Genomic DNA, 18,146 nt, shown 5'->3' with positions numbered 1-18,146 from the left:
AATTCCAGAACTTGAGCATATTTTATTTTTTACTTGTTCAATTCTCCATGGAACTGATGGAACATTGAGAACTCCTGCTCCCAGGAATTCTTGGCCCCATCAGCCCTATAAGCTGTTCAGATCCACCCCCTACCTTTCTTTCCACCATCCAATGACCTCATTATTCTAGGCCAGGGGCTGGCAACGTTTTTGTGTCATGAGCCAGGTAGTAAATATTTTAGCCTTTCAGAGCCATGGAAGGTCTGTTTCATATTCTTCTTTGTGTGAATTTTTTTAAAAGACAACCCTTTGAAAATGTAAAAACCATTCTTAACTCTCAGGCAGAATTTGGCTCAGCAGCTATAGTTTACTCCCTGTTCTAGGTTCTCTTGGGAACAAATATTTATCAAACTTCAATGGGCACAAGGATATTCTGGGCAAGCTTGTTGACACCACAGACCCCCGTGTTCCTCAGATATTATGATTTATTGGCATTGGGTTAGAGTGTAGGAGCTATATGGTTGGTTTCACAGACAGTCTAAGTGACTATTCTAATGCAAATCGTCCATGGTCCACTTCTTGAGAAAATCTGTTAGAGGTGCAAGGGCACTTTGAGCTCATTCAGTGATCAGTCCCATCAACTGAGGGAATTGAGGTCCAGGGTAGGGCAGGGAAGGGAAGGGACCTGGTCTGAGAGTTTCTGGGTTAGGGCCACAAGGAGAGTGAGCTATACGAGAAAGATGGTGCTGAAGAGCACCATGAAGGGAGAGCATGAAGCTGGAGAGAAACTCAAACTTGGGTGATTTAATTTAGCTGCTGGGAACAAACCTCCCTGTAGGTGGCCATACTGTGGTGCTTGCAACAAAATCCCCTTTATTGCTTAAGCCACTTTGACTCAGATTCTCTGTTGCTGGCAGTTGAAAGTACCCTAAAGGATACAGACCCCTCTTTCCACCAGTCTTCTTTGATCCACCTCTTTTTGAGAGAACCGTCTTTGAAGGAATACTCCCAAGGCATCATCCAAATGTTTAATCCTCGAAATGTCAAGGCCTTTGTAATAGGCTGGGTAGGTCACACATCCCTCACTGCACCTGAAGGCAGAGTGCGCAGAGTTGAATTGAAAGTGAGCCAGGTCTGGAATTGGGAGATCTGGCTTGTAATCTTGCTTCTATCATCATGTAACTGTTTGAAATGGGCAAATTACTGAATTCTCTGGGCCCAGCTTTCTCATCTGGAAAATGACAGGGGTGGAAAAAATCACTTTTTAGGTCCCTTTTGTTCTAAATATTACCATTGCCTTCTAATTGTCAACACTGCTCCCTCTCCCTGATGTTTCTAAACTCACCCTTTCCCTTTCCCTCTTCCTTCCCGTACATTCTCTTTGTATACTTTCTCTTCCTCCCTCCCTTCCTCTCTCTCCCCCTTCCCTCCTTCCTTTCTTCCTCACCTCCTCCCTCCCTTCCCTTTCCTCTTTCTCCGTTCCTTCCTCCCTCCCTTCCTTCTTTTCTTTCCTTCCCTCCTTCCTTTATTTCCTTCCATCTCTTTTTCTTTCTCCGCACCCCTCCATCTCTCTCTGTCCTTTTCCCTTCCCCTCTTTTTCTTTCTTTCCAGAGAGGAAACACACACAAAAAACAAGAGCATTGACTTTGGCCCGTTCTCTTCTTTCCTGGCAGAGGTTATATCCCCAAGGAGCTCATATATATTTGCATTTGAATCAACAGCCCTCAAAGGTTTCTCTAGGGAACTTTGAACATTTCCTTCCCAGTTTGAAGAATGGAGCTAATTGACACAACATGAATTTCGATCAGGTGGCAACACATTTTTTTTTCCATTTGGTAAAAAAGAATCCGACCAGTCCATTGAACAGCACCAAGAAGATGCACTCACTGCTCAATGCGGTAGTGCTGGTGGAGTGAGATACTACTGTGCTCTATACCTTGGGAGAGCAGCCATCCCCTACTGGCAGGTTTTTCTCTTCTCTGAGGGAGGACATTACCTAATTCCACCTTCAGCACGTTGTGACAGGAGCCCGAGAGGCCTAGGTGGTTGGAGTTCACACTCACGTGAAATCATTCTTGTTTGAGTTTTAATAACGCTTATTCCTTTTTCTTTTAAATCCTCAAGCATTACACGTTCAAAGCAGAAAACAAAGTAAAACAGAAAACACACAAAGGAAAGAAGCAGAAACACAAATCACCAGTAATCCCACAACCCCGAGATGACCACATGTGGTTTTTTACCGGTTTTGTTTCGACAATTGCTTTTCTAATCACCAAAGCAATATATGCTCAATGCTCAAGCAAACACTATAAAGGAAAATAAATCACTGCTAATCCCACAGCCAATGACAGTCGCATGGAGTCCCTGAATGCCCCACCCTGCCCAGCCCCCCAGCCCTCCCAGCTGGGCCCTTCACCAGGATTTCATGTTCTGTTAACTGTGGGCATTGGGCCTGGCAGAAAGGCAGAGCATATTTGGTTCAGTGCTTTGGAACGATGCCTCCCTGAGGACTGGACCCAAGGAAGGGTCCGTGCACAGGAAAACCAGCCACCAGGGCTCCCCTCCTCTCATCAGAATTTAAAGTGTCTGGAACTTTCCCACAAGGGCTTTTTCAAACTGATTGGAATGTGGGCTGTACTTACAGGTGGCAGTACGGCCTAAAACATTGTTTTTTTGTTTTTTGTTTTATTTGCAGAGTTAACTTCTGATGTCATAGTATAATTGACCCTCTTTCTCCTCAAACCAGTTCCCTTTTTCTTTCTTTGTTACTTCTGCCAGAAATAAAGCATCACGGTCTGTAACACCCAAGCTCCACTTTCTGTGGCCCTATCTTTTCTGCCTAGAGAAAGTCCTAACTAGTTTCCTACCAGGTATGTGATAAAGAGTAGTGGGATGAATACTCCACTGGCTCCAGAATCAGTAGGACTTGGATTTGAATTCTGCTCCTGCCACTTACTAACATGTGAGCTTGCATGAATTAATTAACCTTCTTGAACCTCGGTTTCAGGCTCTGTAAAAGGTTACAGCAGCCGTACGTACTGAGTGTCTACTGTGTGCATAACACCCTTCTTACTGTTTTGCATATATCAACTCACTTAATCCTCACGACTACCTTACAGGTATCACGATTCTCATTTTACTAGATAAACAAATTGGCCCAGAAAGGGCAAGCCACTCACCTCAGATCATGCAGCCAAGTGGCCAAGTCAGAGTTCAGACTCAGATAGTCTGTTCCCAACTATTTCTCTGGAGTTTAAACCTCCAGTTTACTCCAGAAGGTATGAGAGTTGAGTGAGAATGTATGTATAGTGCCTAAAGCCTGACCATTCCACATGCTTCTCTTCTCTTTAAAAAATTCTTAGAAAATTTACCTTTCTAAATGTTTTTATCCTGTCCTTCCCCCTTTGTTTTGTTTTTTTTTTTATTAAAGTTGCAAAAATTGGAATTTTAGGCATGCAGATGGCCTATAAATTTTTAATGGCCAGGTCATAAAAATACAATTGTATACTGTGCCTTTACTGTGTGCCAAACTAGGTATTTATTTATTTATTTATTTATTTATTTATTTATTGTGTGCTAATTATTTTAAATAAATAATCTTAATGAGTCTTTGTTGTAGCCCTGTGAGGCACGCACCATAGTATCCTCATCCTATAGATAACGTGATTCTGCTTGTGTGGTTAGGTAACCTGGCTGAAGTCACGCAGGTAAGGGACAGAGCCAAGATTCAAACTGAGGCTGCTTCAGATCCTGAAGTCTTAATCAGTTTTTGCTAAAAGAACATCATTCTTTGTGGTGATAAAGCTTTTCTTGAGATGGGGTGTGGGGTTGGGCAGAAATAGGCGGGATTCTCTCTGAAGGAATGTGAAATGGTCCTCCCAAGAGGGATCCTGATAGATATTGCTGTGGCATCTGGGAGAGGGGGCATTCCTGCAGAGCCCCAGTCAGGGAGACATCTGATGGAGCTGGAAGCATTTGGAGGGACTTGACAGTGTAGACCCCCCAGCCTTCTCCCTGTATCAACTAAGAGACGTCCTGACAGACAAAGGGGAGAAGACTTTCAGACATTTTCTTGGCACAGGGATCAGCATGTGGGGGTGTAGGGCAGAGGCAGTGAGCTTAGGAAATGAAGGTGGAATCACAGTAAATCTTGACTGGACTGTGGCTTGGGCTGCAAGGCTTTTCTTCTTTCCTTTATTTCCTTCCTTCCTTTTTTCTTTTCTTTTCAAGTCTTTTATTAATAGTATTTCCTTTGCCTGGTGTGAGAAATAAGGGGGAAAGAATGAACTTTATACAGTGCCTACAATGTGCCAGCTGCTTTCTGCAGACATTTATCTCTTTTCAGCCTTATAATGATTTTTCAAGATAGATAGCACTAGCCCCACTTTGCAGATGGGAAAACCAAGTCTCACGAACTGTAGGTGACTTGTTTAGGATCATGGAGAAATAAAATAGTGGAGGTGGAATTTGGAATCAGTTCCTTGTGACCCCAAAGCCTGCTGTCTCTCTCTGGGGCCCAGGAATGAAATTGCATGGGCAGGACTGGAGACCAATGAACATGCACCAAATGCTATCCAGGTACCTGTGGTTGCAGCAGAGCAAGCCCTTGGTGACCAGTGCAGTCAAAATGCACAGTCTGGGGTCCAGACTTGTCCTCCCAGGGGGCAAGAAATAGAATTCTTGCCATGTCCACACTGTTTGCTCAAGTGGTTTTCTTCCAGAAATGACTGCTTGTTTGTTTGTTTTGAATTTTAATTGTGAGGGTCACCTGGGTGGCTCATTCAGTTGAGCATCTGACTTCGGCTCAGGCCATGATCTCATGGTCCATGAGTTCAAGCCCTTCATTGGGCTCTGTGCTGACAGTTCAGAGCCTGGAGCCTGCTTTGGATTCTGTGTCTCCCTTTCTGCCCCTCCCCCATTCACGCTCTGTCTCTCTCTGTGTCTCAAAAATGAAAACATGTTAAAAATTTTTTAAAATAAATAAATAAATTTTAATTGTGACAGAATAAGGGGAAAAAAAGCTCGAAATGAATGTTAGAAAATGTTTTCAAGGAGTGAAGTACAGTTAGTGCGACGTGGTGAACTTGGTAGTGTGTGACCTCACAGGAAGGCGTTCTTACTGGAAGTTTCTTCAGTTCAAATTCTGCTGGCTTCTGGATGGTTCCTCTGGGATCGGCACCTCAGCGGCTCTCCTGATGAAGTCATGCCAGATACCTTTCCTCTGACTGGGAGGAACCCCATCTTGGCTCCTGTCTACAGGCAGCTGGGGCAGTACAGCCCAGGGGATTAGTGGGATTTGTGCCCAAGCGAGAGAGATCTGCCCCTGCCTGCAGGTCAGTGACTTCTGAATGACCTACTGCCCCTAGAGGAACGGCACTGGGCCTCTGCACCCTCCCTTCCTTCTTCCTGCAGAAGCCAGCTCTCTCTCAGGCCTGGGCCGCTGCCTAGAGTTTCTTTGCTCCCTTAGTTTGCGGGGAGAAGGAAGGCGGCAGCTTGCAAGTTATCCTGGGGAGAAGAGACGCTGGGCCACACAGCCCTTCCGCCATAGGCAACCGCAGGTGGAATTTTCCCCGACGTCTGTGCTGTTCTCAAGTTTCCCAACCTGTTCACCCACACTTGGCACTCAGAGAAAATCCTCAGGGCTGCCAGGCCACCAGTTTAGCCTTGAGGCTGTGACCAAATATATAAGAGGGACCCCTCCCCCGACGGGATCCGTTTATTTTCAAAAAAAGGGCTTTCCGCAGATGTCCCCATGGAGCCAACAGGAAGGACTGTGGGCAGCGGACTGCTGCAGCCACACACGGGCAGCTGCGGGACCCTCTCCCTGACCCATTTAAGTCACGCCGTGATTGATGATTGCAATGGGAAAATAGCAACTGCAGATGGACAGGCAGCGGGATAAGCAAAAAAACAATAGCGCCTGTTCCTGGCACCTGTCCCTGCCTGAGGTGGAGGAGGTGCTGTTAACATGTCTGGTGATGAAAAACATGGGTTTTGGAGGCAGACGGGCTGAGTTCAGATCCCACCGACGTCACTTCCAGACTGGGTGAGTTTGGATGAATTTGTATCACTGTTCTGAGTTTCAGCTTCCTGGAAGGGGGGTCAGGGAGTAATACCTGTCTCTTAGGGTTGTTCTGAGGATTAAATGAGATAGGACAGGGGAGAGTACTCACAGCAGAGCCTGGAAAATAGCTGTGATGGTTTTGTGATTACATAAAGTACTCAGTCCAGTAACTGGCACCAAGGAAACGCTTAATAAATGGGAGCTGTTTCATGGGATACTGGAATGCCAGCATTGGGAGGGACCTTGTCTGAAGCCAAATTAATTTTATCTGCTCCTTTTGTAGGCGAGGGTCCTGAAGACCAGAGAGGGACAGTGGTGGATCCAGGATCACACTCCTGGCTCAGGGCAGAAAGAGGGCTGACGGCATCATGCTTCCTGCCTTTTCTCTCTTCGAAGAATACCTAAGCTCCTGCGTTGCTCCTCAAACTCAGTTTGGGGCTTTACAAGTTAGAGTTGCTGGGGCAAATTCTGTTCTTCAGTGTTGCTCTGAGAGAGTCCAGTTTTGTTTGGTTTGGGAATCAGTGCCCTGGTGGGAACACAGAAAACACTAGACTTGGCAGCTGCAGAAATGGGTTCACATCTCACCTGCAACGTGTCAAGTCTTTGGTCGTGGGCCAGCCACTGAAGTCTCTGAGACTCAGAACCCACAGCCCTTACCAAGAGATCTGTCTGCCTATTTTTGGATGCACAGCTGGGTGAGAGGCCTCCTGGGTCCCTTGACATATGGTACTGGTTCCTACAACTCACTCTGAGACATCTTCATGGATGGATGTTTAATTCATTGTTAAAAGGGGAGAGAATGGAGGAATGTCTCATGCTGCCATAATGCTGACATCACTCCCCCTGAGACTCCGTTTCTCCTCCTGTAAAATGGTGATATAAACTGTGCCTACCTCAAAATACGTTGGTAAAGATGAAATGAGTTAATATGAAGAGCTCAGAACAGTGCCAGGCACATAATCTTTAATAAATGTCACTGTTATTAGAATTAAAGGTCAGGTTACAGGGATTAGGTACTTAGAAACTCTTTCTCTGCACCCGGCCAATTTTGTGCCTCAGTGGCTAGGTTGGTGGCCTTTGTCACGAGATAAGGGGGTGACAGAGCTGCTGCCGGGTAGAGTGGTGGGAGTTACCCAGGATTCATGGGAACAAGAGGGCATTGATTTGCAATGCTGGCGTGAGTTTGGGGTAGGGATCTGGATGCCTGGACCTTCTCCGTGGCTGGTGGCCATGAGAGACACATATTGCATCATTCTTGCTATTTTTTTGTGTGTGACTGGAGCAGAGCAGAGGCTTTTCTTGGTTCCAACGGGAGCCCCGGCAAGTCCAAGTGGAGAAGCAGGGCAGCTGTCGGGAGAATTCAGGCGGGAGCGGGCTCAGCGCCCAGGCCAGCAGCCTGTGACAGGCAGAAATGCAGTGAGACGTGACATCTGCCACCCGACCACATCCCCACGCCGCCCTCCCTCGTCCAGCTGCTCGAGAGAAGGAAGGAAACCAGGCTTTTCCCACTGCTATTGTGTACCTGACAGGTTCATCAATCTTATTCGGCTCATCCTCATGGCCTCTCAAGCTGGTGATTATATCTCTTCTTGTGAATCAAGGCAGAGGAAGAGGAAGAGGAGATTCAGAAGTGTCCCAGGGCAGAGGGAGGGGCAGAGCCAGCGTTCAAGCCTCGGGCCTCCACTCCAAAGTCCACGTGCCTTCCAGGGCACCAGCTAGTTCTCGCTGGTCCGGCCACCTATCACCCGGAGAGACTGGCTTATCTTTAATCAATACGTGCATGGCCAGAGGAGACAAATAAGTGCAGAGGCACCTGGCGCTAATGGCCTAAAGAAAAGAGAAGCTTGAGCCCAAGGCCCCTTCCTGGTTGAGTACTGACCCTGTTTTACCTTCCTGCCCCCTGAGCCCTAGGCAGACCTTTGGCTTGGAGGGGGCACCCTGTCCCGGGGCTAGCCCAACAGTCCTGGCCCCAAAGACAATAGCTGGAAGGGCCTCTTAGAGCAAGTACTTCCTGAAGTGCCCAGAACAGCCACTGTCCCCACAGCTCAGGAACAATCACAGCTCAGTCAGCTTCCTCGCTCTTTGCAGGGCCTCCAGCCCTCCAGGCAGAGCCCTTAGGCCTACTGTTTGGGGAGGTACAAGAGGACAGCAAGAGCAGTGCTCCAGAGTCTAGGACAGACCTCGGGATATAGACATTTTTTCTACATTGAAGCTGGAGGAAAAATTCCAGGTTCTCTCTTTTCTTTACTATTCTGGTAAACCAACTGCCTGATCCTTGATCTTTGTGCTTCTGTCATGTCTTTTTGGGATTTTTAAACAGGGAGAAAAGTGGGGGGTGGGGGAGAAGCCAAAGGAAAAAATAAATTCTGGAATGAAACTATACACTCAGTTATTCACTCAACAGCATGGAATGAGACGTGGTAGTTGCCAAGCACAACGGGGTCCAGAAAAGAATTATTCAGCATTCACTCACTGACTTATGTGTTTATCTGCTCATTTCATAGTAAGGATAGAGCTCCTGCCAAGTTCCAAGCATTGTGGCTGCAGCAAGGACTCAGCAATGCAGGCCCCGCCCAGTGTGGGAGACAGACAGGTGAACCAGCAGTTGACATACTTGGTTTATGTGGTGAGAGCTGGGAGGGACAAGTGAGGGCCATCAGGGACAAGAGCAGCAAGGCCACCAGACCCTGACCAAGAGTCCTGGAGGATGGACAGGACAGACCAAGGGAAGATGAAGTTAGGCTGTGCGGTAGGAGAGAGTATAGGAAGATATTGGCATCTGTGAAGGCTGGAGGTGGAAGAATGCATGTTTTCCAAGAAGCGTCAAGAAGGCCCACGTGGTGGGAGAGCAGGAGAAATAGTAGCATCTAGTGGTCACAGCTGGCATACCCCAGCCTGCCTGGGTTGGAATCCTTGCTGGGCCACTTATGACTAGGGTCATCTGCCAAGCTATTCACCTTTCTGTAACTCACTTTTCTTGTCTACGAAATGGAGAGGATGCAAAGAATAGTATCTGCTTCAAAGGTTGTGATAACAATGAAAGCGAGCTAGTACACATCGAGTGTACCTGGCATGCCGAGTTATAGAGGTGTCAGCTATGATCAGGTGGGGGACGGGCAGGGAGGTGGGAGAAGTGAGCAGTTCCACACACCTATAATGGGCTCCGATCATGGGCCAGGCACTAGTAAACCAAGCAAAATCAGAAAGGCTCAGCTCCTGCCTGCAGGGAACTTGCAATATTTCCTGCTGTTAAAAACTTGGATTTGGAATTAGAGAGACCCAGATTCTAATCTCGTCTCATCTCGTCTCGTCACATCTCATCTGTGTGACCTTGGGCAAATTATTTGCTCTTTTCAAGCCTCACTTTTCTTATCTGTAAAAAGGGTATAATGATAGTCCATTTCTTATAGGGTCAATTTATAGGATTAACTGAGATAATATATGTCAACATAAATAACATAGAAAATACAAGGTTAGAAAAATAATAGCTATTAACACAGTTGGTACAAAATAAAAGAGAAATAATACAAGGAAGAATATCTTATAATAGCCAGGATGGTGAGCCCTTGGATATGGTGGCTACAACCTCTCAGTGGCTTCCCATTATTCTAGAATAAAGATGTGTTTAATTCACGGGCTTCATCTCCTGTCTTCATCTTCCCTGCTCTCTCTTCACTTCCTCTATCCTATTTCTGTGTACTCTGCCTGGAGATTCCACTGCCAAACCTTCAGGTCACAGGTGAAAGAAACATCATTTACTAGGGAAGCCTTCCCTGACCCAGATGTGGTCAGGCACACGTTCCCCTGCTATGCAGCCTGACACCACTCTTCATTTTGATTAGTACCTGTTGCCTCATCTAGAGTATAAGATCCATGAAGCCAGAGATCATATCTGTTTTACTCATTATTGTGTCTCTGGCCCTTAGTATGGCTTTCCTAATAAGAAACCAATAAATATGTACTAAATGAAGAAACAAGAACGCAGCACAAGATTAAACTCTTAAAAAGGGGAGAAGCGGAAAATAAATAAAACAATACCAAAAGTTAAAGAGTTAAGAAAATTAAAAACAAAAAGGGAGAAGCTGGAACCTGTTTCCTAAAGCTCAACCACCACTCACACAGAGAACGATTTTCCAAAGCGCCTCTGCATTCTCTAAGTCAAAACAGCAGACCCTGACACCCCATTCCTTTGCCTGGACAGCAGTGCAATCGACACATCACACTGTAATGAACCCGAGGGCTGATTAAGAGCTTATGTAAATGTTGAAACCTTTGGCAGCATTCACTTCCCTTAGATTTTGCCGTGACTCAAAGCACGGGAATTTTTCAAAAGAGAGAGCTTTCAGAGAATATCCACACCCAACGGTGGAAACTTTAGAAGAATGGAGTGTGGGGGAATGTCCCTCGGTGAGGGATTAGGGGTCTCTGAACAGGTTTTAAAGGCATATGGAGACAAGATGTCAGTGTGAGCTAGTTTCTCTGACAGAATCTGAAACGCTTTTGACCAGCCAGTTTCCAAGAGGCTTTTAAGTGAAGAGGTTAACGTTGTAGGTTTATAAATACATGGATGTTTGTGGTGACTTCATTGTGCTCGGTATGACAGCGCAAACTGCGGGGAGAGGTTGCCCTTGCGTGAACAGCTTACTTAATCTCTCTCTTCTTCTGCCTCTTGGTTCAGCGAGCAGGAGGAGCCCTGGATGAGGAAATGGGGGACCTTTCTTTTTGATCACAGCCTTGCCCCCATGAGCTATGTGACAGTGGGCATGATAATAACTGTTCCCTGCCTCAGTTCCTTCATTTTTCCAATGACATTGAATAAAACCTCATCAAAGTGTTGTAAAATTGACTTTTAGTAATAGTCCCTAGAGCTTATGGAGCATTTCCTATGTGTCAGCGCTTGTCTGAGTTCTGCTGGTCTTCACAGCAGCCTGGGGGGTAGATCACTACTATCGCCACTGTTTTGTTTTTATTTTTATTTATTTAAAACATTTTTTTCTAATGTTTATTTTTGAGAGAGAGAGAGAGAGAGAGAGAGAGAGAAAGACAGAGCATGAGCAGAAAGGAGACACAGAATCCAAAGCAGGCTCCAGGCTCCAAGCTGTCAGCACAGAGCCCGACATGGGGCTTGAACCCACAAACCGTGAGATCATGACCCAAGCCGAAGTCAGACGCCCAACTGACTGAGCCACCCAGGAACCCCATTGATTTATTTATTTTAAATGCTTATTTATTTTTGAGAGAGCACAAGCAGGGAAGGGGCAAAGAGAAAGAAGGAGAGAGGGGGTCTGAAATGGGTTCTGTGCTGACAGCAGAGAGCCCAACCAGGGGCTTGAACTCATGAGGCGAGAGATCATGACCTGAGCCGAAGTCCGACTTGGGAGCCACCCAAGTGTCCGTTATTGCTACTATTTTAGATGAGGACACTGAAGTACAGAAAAGCTAAATACCTTGCTCAGAGTCACATGACTGGTAAGCAGTGGAGCCAGGATTTGAACTCAGGCTGCCTGGCTCTGGAATCCATTTTAGTCACTGTGCTCTATTACACTTTCTTTCCAGGTAGGGAGTACATGGGTTGGGGAGGGCTTGGAGAAGAGAAAAAGCCCCATTGCTTGCTGGCTGGCCAGGATTTCAGCGGTCTTCAGTGGGAAGAAGGGGGAAGTGGCTGCCACAGGGAGACAAGAGGTCTGTGTGGTAACTGTGCTCTCTGGAAGGTGAAGCTTTCATGTTTATGGCTAGGTTGCAGGGAATGGGAGTGCTGAGGCCCCGGACTTGGAGACAGATATGGATTTGAATCCAGACTCAGCCTCTAGATGTGTGACTTTCAGACTAAATGATACTAATCTGATCTGAGTTTCATAGCTCACCTGAGAACACTGTCAGGGTTACAGAGTGTTGTATGGATTACGTGAGAAAATGTCTGGCACATGGTGGGTGTGCAATGACTTTCTTGCCTCCCCTCTTTATCATGGTCCCAAGAAGATGAATTTACTTAACCAATAATTTAATCAACTTTAATCAATTCAAGCAATTTATTAAGTTTATTAGTTCAATCACATCCTGAAACTGGTTTGGGATTTTTGTGTTCTGGGTTCTTCAGATGAGCTACATTTTATGTTGAAACTCTTTCAGGTCAGGGTAATTGGTAGTTTTCAGATTCACTTCCACATTCGTATTTGTCTATCAGAGAGCAATTTCCTTGCCCTTTGATCTGAGGCAGATAACCATTTTTTATGAGGCTGTTAGCCTTGTTGAGGGTAGAGACACAGCCCCATTCCAGCAATGAGTTATAAATGGACATCAGTGTGAGACCATTGCATTCTGTGTACCTAGATTCTGTGTATCTGGGCACCATTTCTATGCCAGCTTCCTCAACCCAGGGCTTTGGTTGTTCAACCAGGAAACCAGCTGATTAGGTGGCTGTGGGTCTGGTTTAGGAATGTGAAGACTGGACAAGTCTTGCTGTTAGGAAGCCAGGAAGCAGGAAGCCGGGAGAGCTAGCAGATAAGCACAAGCCAGAGTCCATGATGGCTATTTGGAGTCATTCGCCAGAGAGTCCAGATGCAAAGTCCAATGAGGTTAGGAGGGATAAGGATGTAAAAAAAATGAAAAGCTGGATTGGATCTGGAGAAGGTTAAGATCCAAGGAAGGAAGTTTCTAGATAAGCCGAGGTAGAGATATATGACCTGAATTTATGAAAAAGAAGGTATATGGTGTGTGAGAGTGCCAGGTGTTAAAGACAGAGGGTGGAGATGGGGTTCAGGGAGTGCATTCAGCACTGGAAGACAGCCAGATAAAATCTGGAATTCCCTGGCCACACCAGCCTGGGGGTAAACATTCAGGTGGGGTAGGAGAATCACACTGTAACAGGAAGTAAAACTGACTTTGGTTCTTAGCCTCTACCTAGGGGGCGATAATAATGTTTGTATGTATTGAACACTTACTGTGGGTCAGGAGCTGTGAATATGCAATCCTCTTAAATATCTATAGCAAGCCTAGGACCTATTTTTTCCATCTTATAGATGATGAATGTAGATGCCAGGAATATGAAGTAACTAACTAGTTGGTCAAAGAGAAAACAGGAGGGCTGGACCAGTGATTTCTGACTCCTTGGCTTTCTCTCGTTACATGTTTTCTGGGCTCCTGAACTTCCTCTTCCATAGGCTTTCTTCTTCCCTGGTGGGATCCTGCAAGGCTCTTATGGTCTGACTGGTAGCCAGAAAATTTTGCTGGCTATTTCTCCCCTCTTATGGTTTCATAGCAAAGGGCTGGTTTGCCTTCTTTCCCTCCACCACCTTTGGCCACCTGCTTCTGAGGGGAGCTTCCCTGACCAGTGTTGGGGTTTCAAGGGAGGTGGGGACAAGATTTTTTAGTTTAGGCTAAAGAACCCTTGAGTAGAACCATACAGGGTCCCTCTCAAATCTATGGCCAATCCACTGATAATTAATGGCATTTCAGGACAGAGCCTTGGAACTTCAAATTTTTCCTTCCATTGAATAGTGTCTTTGCCCATTGGGAAGTCTTCCTTGTTGATGCCTATTTATTTATATTCTACAGCATTTGTTCCAGGACTCTGGAGGAAGCCTGTCTGTACCAGTGTCTTTATAACATTTTATTCAAGGTCTTGTGGGTTGTTATGCAAATAGAACACCTCAAGCAATGCACTGATAACTACTTAGAGGTGGGAGGGAAGATTAGACTCCCCTTTTTTGGAGAAAAAAGTGTAAGACGTGGCCATGTCCTCAAGGTGTTGATATATTCATGAACGCAGATGGATAGAACATCAGAAATATCCCCTTGGTCAGTCCTGTCCATCATCCTCCTTTCCAAGTTTAGGGGCCTGAAAGCCAGTTTTGGTGTCTTTCAAGTTGTAGAAGGTGGTCACTTCTCTCTACCTGATTTGCTCCTTACTACCTAATTACCTGAGGTACCTATTACATGTTAGGGAATGTTCTATATGGTGGTGACATGAGATAGACCCTGCTTTCACAGACCTTGCAATTCCAGGGGGTGACTGACATGAGTAGTAGGCGATTGCCAGTATGATTAGCTCTCTCATCAAGGAAGTAGCAGGTGTTGCAGGGATTCCTAAATGGAACACCACCTAATGAGATCAGGGTAGACTTCCTGAGGGAAGTAGCAACTCAGTTGTGTCCACACATGTGAGGAGTTGGTAAAGAGTAAAACATTCCATGAATTGTGTCATAAACACTTGAGGATTTCCTTACTCCAAAGGGGATAGTCATATTCATTGTATAAGTTGGGACTGAGTAGAAGTTTAAATCAAAGATGAAAAATTCTCATTAAAGACTCATGCCTAAAATTCTGAAAGGCCAGAGCTCCTTTCTTCCATCTCTTTCACATTTGGAAGTGGGCAGACCCACCCGGGTATGGTAGATTCTTTGATTCCTGATTGACACTGACAAACAAGGGGGTATTTAAAAATGGGGGCGTCACCAAAAGCTGGAGAGACTTGAACTCTAGTCATATGAGGAGTGGGTTGTATTCTGAAGAGGATACAGTTAGGCAGAGGCACAGCAATAGGACTCAGAGTCATTAATAATATGACCACTTGTGCAGCCCAAAGATTAGCAGCTGAAAGCCAAGAGTCTGTTGTGTTGAAGTGGCTCTGGGTGGGAAGCACTCTCTCCAGAGACTGGGGCAGGGTATGACTTGCCAGAGGAGGGTTCACAGAATGTTTAGACTGTGAGTCATGAAGGTCTTAGATGAATAAATAGCTCTCTTTCTGCTGTGACTGTTGATATGGCTGGTGACAGCCTACCTTTGCAATTGCCAAGGAGAATCTGACTCTGAGTTTTGACAAGTTCAACTCTCCTAAGCAGCCAGACCCTCCAGAGGGACCACCTTAAACAAAGACCTAGCCAAATGAAAATGGCAATGAAGCAGTGGGTGATATTTGGAGGCATGAAATCAGAAGAGCAAATATCTCCTCCCAGCCAAGGAAGAGTCATTGTTGGGAAGAGAGGATTGGAGGAAGAAGGTTTTCTGCTTCTGGGGTTGGAGAAACGATATCTTAGATCTTCATGTATCTAGTTGATCACTGACTATCACTTTGTTAACAGTCTTAGAGCTTCATAATTCTGGTGAGAAGAAAGGTGTCCTCTTTCTGAAAACAACTATATAATTTAGGATATATTTGGCAACATGTAACACAAAATCTGACTGATAGTGGCCTAAGTAATAAATATGTTTGCTTATCTCACATTACAGGAAGTCTAGAGGTAAGAAGTCTAAAGTGAGAATGGCAGCTCAATAGTGCCATCAAGATGCCAGGGACTTTTCCATCCTCTAGAGGTAGGTAGATCATTGATTCTTCTCCTGGTTACCTCATGGCTGCAAGAGGGCTGCCACACCTCCAGACATCACAACTGTATTTAAAGGAAGAAGGGTGTTGGGGGTAGGGGTGTGGTGTGGCAAAGTGTCCTTTTCCTGGAATGATTATGCTGTTTTATCAGTGAAGGAACAAAAATATCTCAGAAGCTTTCCTAGCTGACTTACACTTATGTGCAATTGACCAGAATATTATTAATCAGAACTGTGTCACATTAGCTGCCAGGAAGTCTGGGAAAGCGAGTGGCTGGCAAATGTTAATGGAATAGGTATGTCAGACTTAGACCCATTATGGCTCAACCCCCCCAGGTTTGGACACCTTGCTGTCTTGAAGAAAACTGATGTTCTTTTGGCAAGGAAGAAGTTTACTGGGAGCAGGGAATGGTTTCTGCCATATGCCCTTAGAATGCTAATAAAGCGTTACACTCTGAAGGCACATCATTAGTACAAAATTAAAAACCCAGAGAGAGAGGTGTGAATTTGCAGAATTTTCACAGCAGGAAAGTCAACAGAACTGTGATGGATTCCAAAGATTGTCAGGGGATGCTTAAAGAAGATACTCACCCTTCAAGTCCCAGGTCTTCCTTGGCTCTGTGACCCTTCCATCCCCTCAAGCAGACCTAGACAGTCCCACCTCCTTGCTCCCAACGCACTTGGCACATACCTTGACTATATGAATCGCTACACTAAAGTCAGAGTCAGTAGATATTTATTGTGTCCCTGCTCTGTCCTGGCCCTGTGCTTGGTATCAGTCTGCATCAGAGAGACCTTCCATGGCCTCCCATTGTCAACAAGTAATGAGTGTTCATAGAAGGTAAACTCAGGTGAATTTTTAACTTCGCTCACAAGGCTCTTTGTACCCACTCCGGCTTTCTTCTCCAGTCCCACTTCTCTCCACCCCCTTCTCTTTGAATCCCATTTCCTTACATTCTCAACTTGTGGAAGCTGCCCTTTCTTCTCTCCTCACCTTTGTGCTGCTATCCTTCCATACAGAACTCCCTTCTTTCCCTTGTGTGTCTGGCTAACTTTCACTCATCCTTCAGCCCCTCCCCCCCCCCCCCCCCCCCCCCCCCCACACACACTTAGGTGTCATTTCCTCTGGAATGCTTTCCTAGCACCCAGGACTAGGCAAGGCAGCCTTCCTCTGTGCTTTTTCACACTCGGCTTATCACAGAGTGATAGTCACTCTGTGTCACTTGTGGGCTTCCCCCTGTGCACCTGTTCATTGCCATTGCTGCTGCAGTGCCTGCTCTGTCCTGATAGATACTTGTCGAATGGCTGAGTGACAAAAGTTGTTCATCACCTATGTAGTGCTGGATCATGTGGCAGGGCCCCCAGTTGCAGCCCTGGGCCAGAGGAGGAGATCTCTGAGTGCTTGAGTGGGGGCTGTAGTGAACACTGGGCCAGTTGCCCTGCAGCTGTGTGATCAAGGGCAAAGCACATCTCTCTCTGGGCACCAACATTTTTCCTCTGAAACAAAACAAAAAGAAGAGATAGAAGAATTCACTTCCAACTTTTTCTTTCTTTTAACTGGAAAATTCCTCTTTGCTTTATTTCTCAACTGAGATATCCCACTAAGTCTGAGCACAAACATGTAATAGTAGAGGGACTGACAGAAGCAGGGATATTCTAGGTTTCTGTTGCTACTGCAGCAAATTACCATAACGTTAGTGGCTTCAAACAACATGGATCTATTATGGTACAGTTCTGGGAGTTAGAAGTCAGAGAGGTTTCCCTGGGTGAAAATCAAGATTTTGACTGGGCTGCATTCCTTTCTGGAGGCTCTAGGGGAACATCTGTTTTGCTGCCTCTTTCAGCTTTGAGAGCTGAAGGGCTCATGGCCCTTCTTCTATCTTCAAGGCTAGTGATGTTGCACCTCTCTGACTATTATCCTATAATCACAGCTCCCTCAGAATGCAGCTGGGAACGATTCTTCATTTTGTAGGGCCCTGTGTGATTAGATTGGACCCACTTGGATAATTCTGCGTAATCTCCTTGTCTCAAGGTCCTTCACTTAATCACACCTGTAAAGTCCCTTTGGTCACGTAAGGAAACATATAACAGGCTCTGGGGATTAGAGCATTGGACATCTTTGGGGGGGATTATTCTGCCTGCCATGAAAGGGGAAGAAATGTGGGGTGGTTAGGAGCTTTTCTCTCTGACTCTCCCTTCTTGGGCAGCTCTTTCCCCCACAGTTGTCCCTGCAGACCCAGAGCTGAATTTGAGGCCACCTTGGTCCCTGAGATCTCTTCTGGCTTTAATGATATGGCTGAATAGCTCTATGACCTTGGAAAGTTATTACTTTTCTGTACCTTCATTTTCCCATCTGGAAAATGGAGATAATAAGTCTATCAAGCTGATAGCATTGTGCTGAGGCTAAAGGAAACAGTCTATGCAACGTGCTTAGTCCAGTGCCTGGCACATGGTCGGTGTTCAGCAAATGTTAGCTATTGATTATTAGGTGCCTAAGGTTCCTTTCCATTCCAATATCTGGCCCATCACCTCAATCGAAAACATGTCTGTGGCAGAGAGGATGAAAAACTGGTTTCCTGGGTAAGTTGGCCACCATGCTGAATTTTTTTTTTAAACTTTCAGTTATTTTACCTCAATAACGAAGCATATTTTTGTGCCTGTGGGGTTAGAGACATTTTGTTCTTTTGAACATCTGGAAAAAATGAGAGATCTGGTGGGTACCAATGAGAACAAAAAGTCTGGGAGATAGCAGGGATCTGCTCATACCAGAGGCAGTGTGCAG

The 18,146-nt window shown here is 45.7% G+C and overlaps 1 long non-coding RNA gene across 1 annotated transcript; it reads right to left on the bottom strand.

Annotated features, from left to right (window-relative positions):
• Positions 1–6,980: 6,980 nt before the first annotated feature.
• On the bottom strand, positions 6,981–16,147 carry LOC115525322. The gene is made up of 3 exons (XR_003972349.1): positions 15,956–16,147; positions 7,566–7,781; positions 6,981–7,439 (listed from the first exon to the last, which is right to left on the bottom strand). It is a non-coding gene; the product is annotated as an uncharacterized LOC115525322 (long non-coding RNA).
• Between the last annotated feature and the right edge of the window lie 1,999 nt (positions 16,148–18,146).

The sequence above is a fragment of the Lynx canadensis genome, chromosome D1 (genome assembly GCF_007474595.2).
Source record: "Lynx canadensis isolate LIC74 chromosome D1, mLynCan4.pri.v2, whole genome shotgun sequence".
NCBI classification, from domain to species: Eukaryota; Metazoa; Chordata; class Mammalia; order Carnivora; family Felidae; genus Lynx; species Lynx canadensis.
Note: the sequence above shows the minus strand (reverse complement) of the source record. Positions and strands in the feature narration are given on the sequence as shown.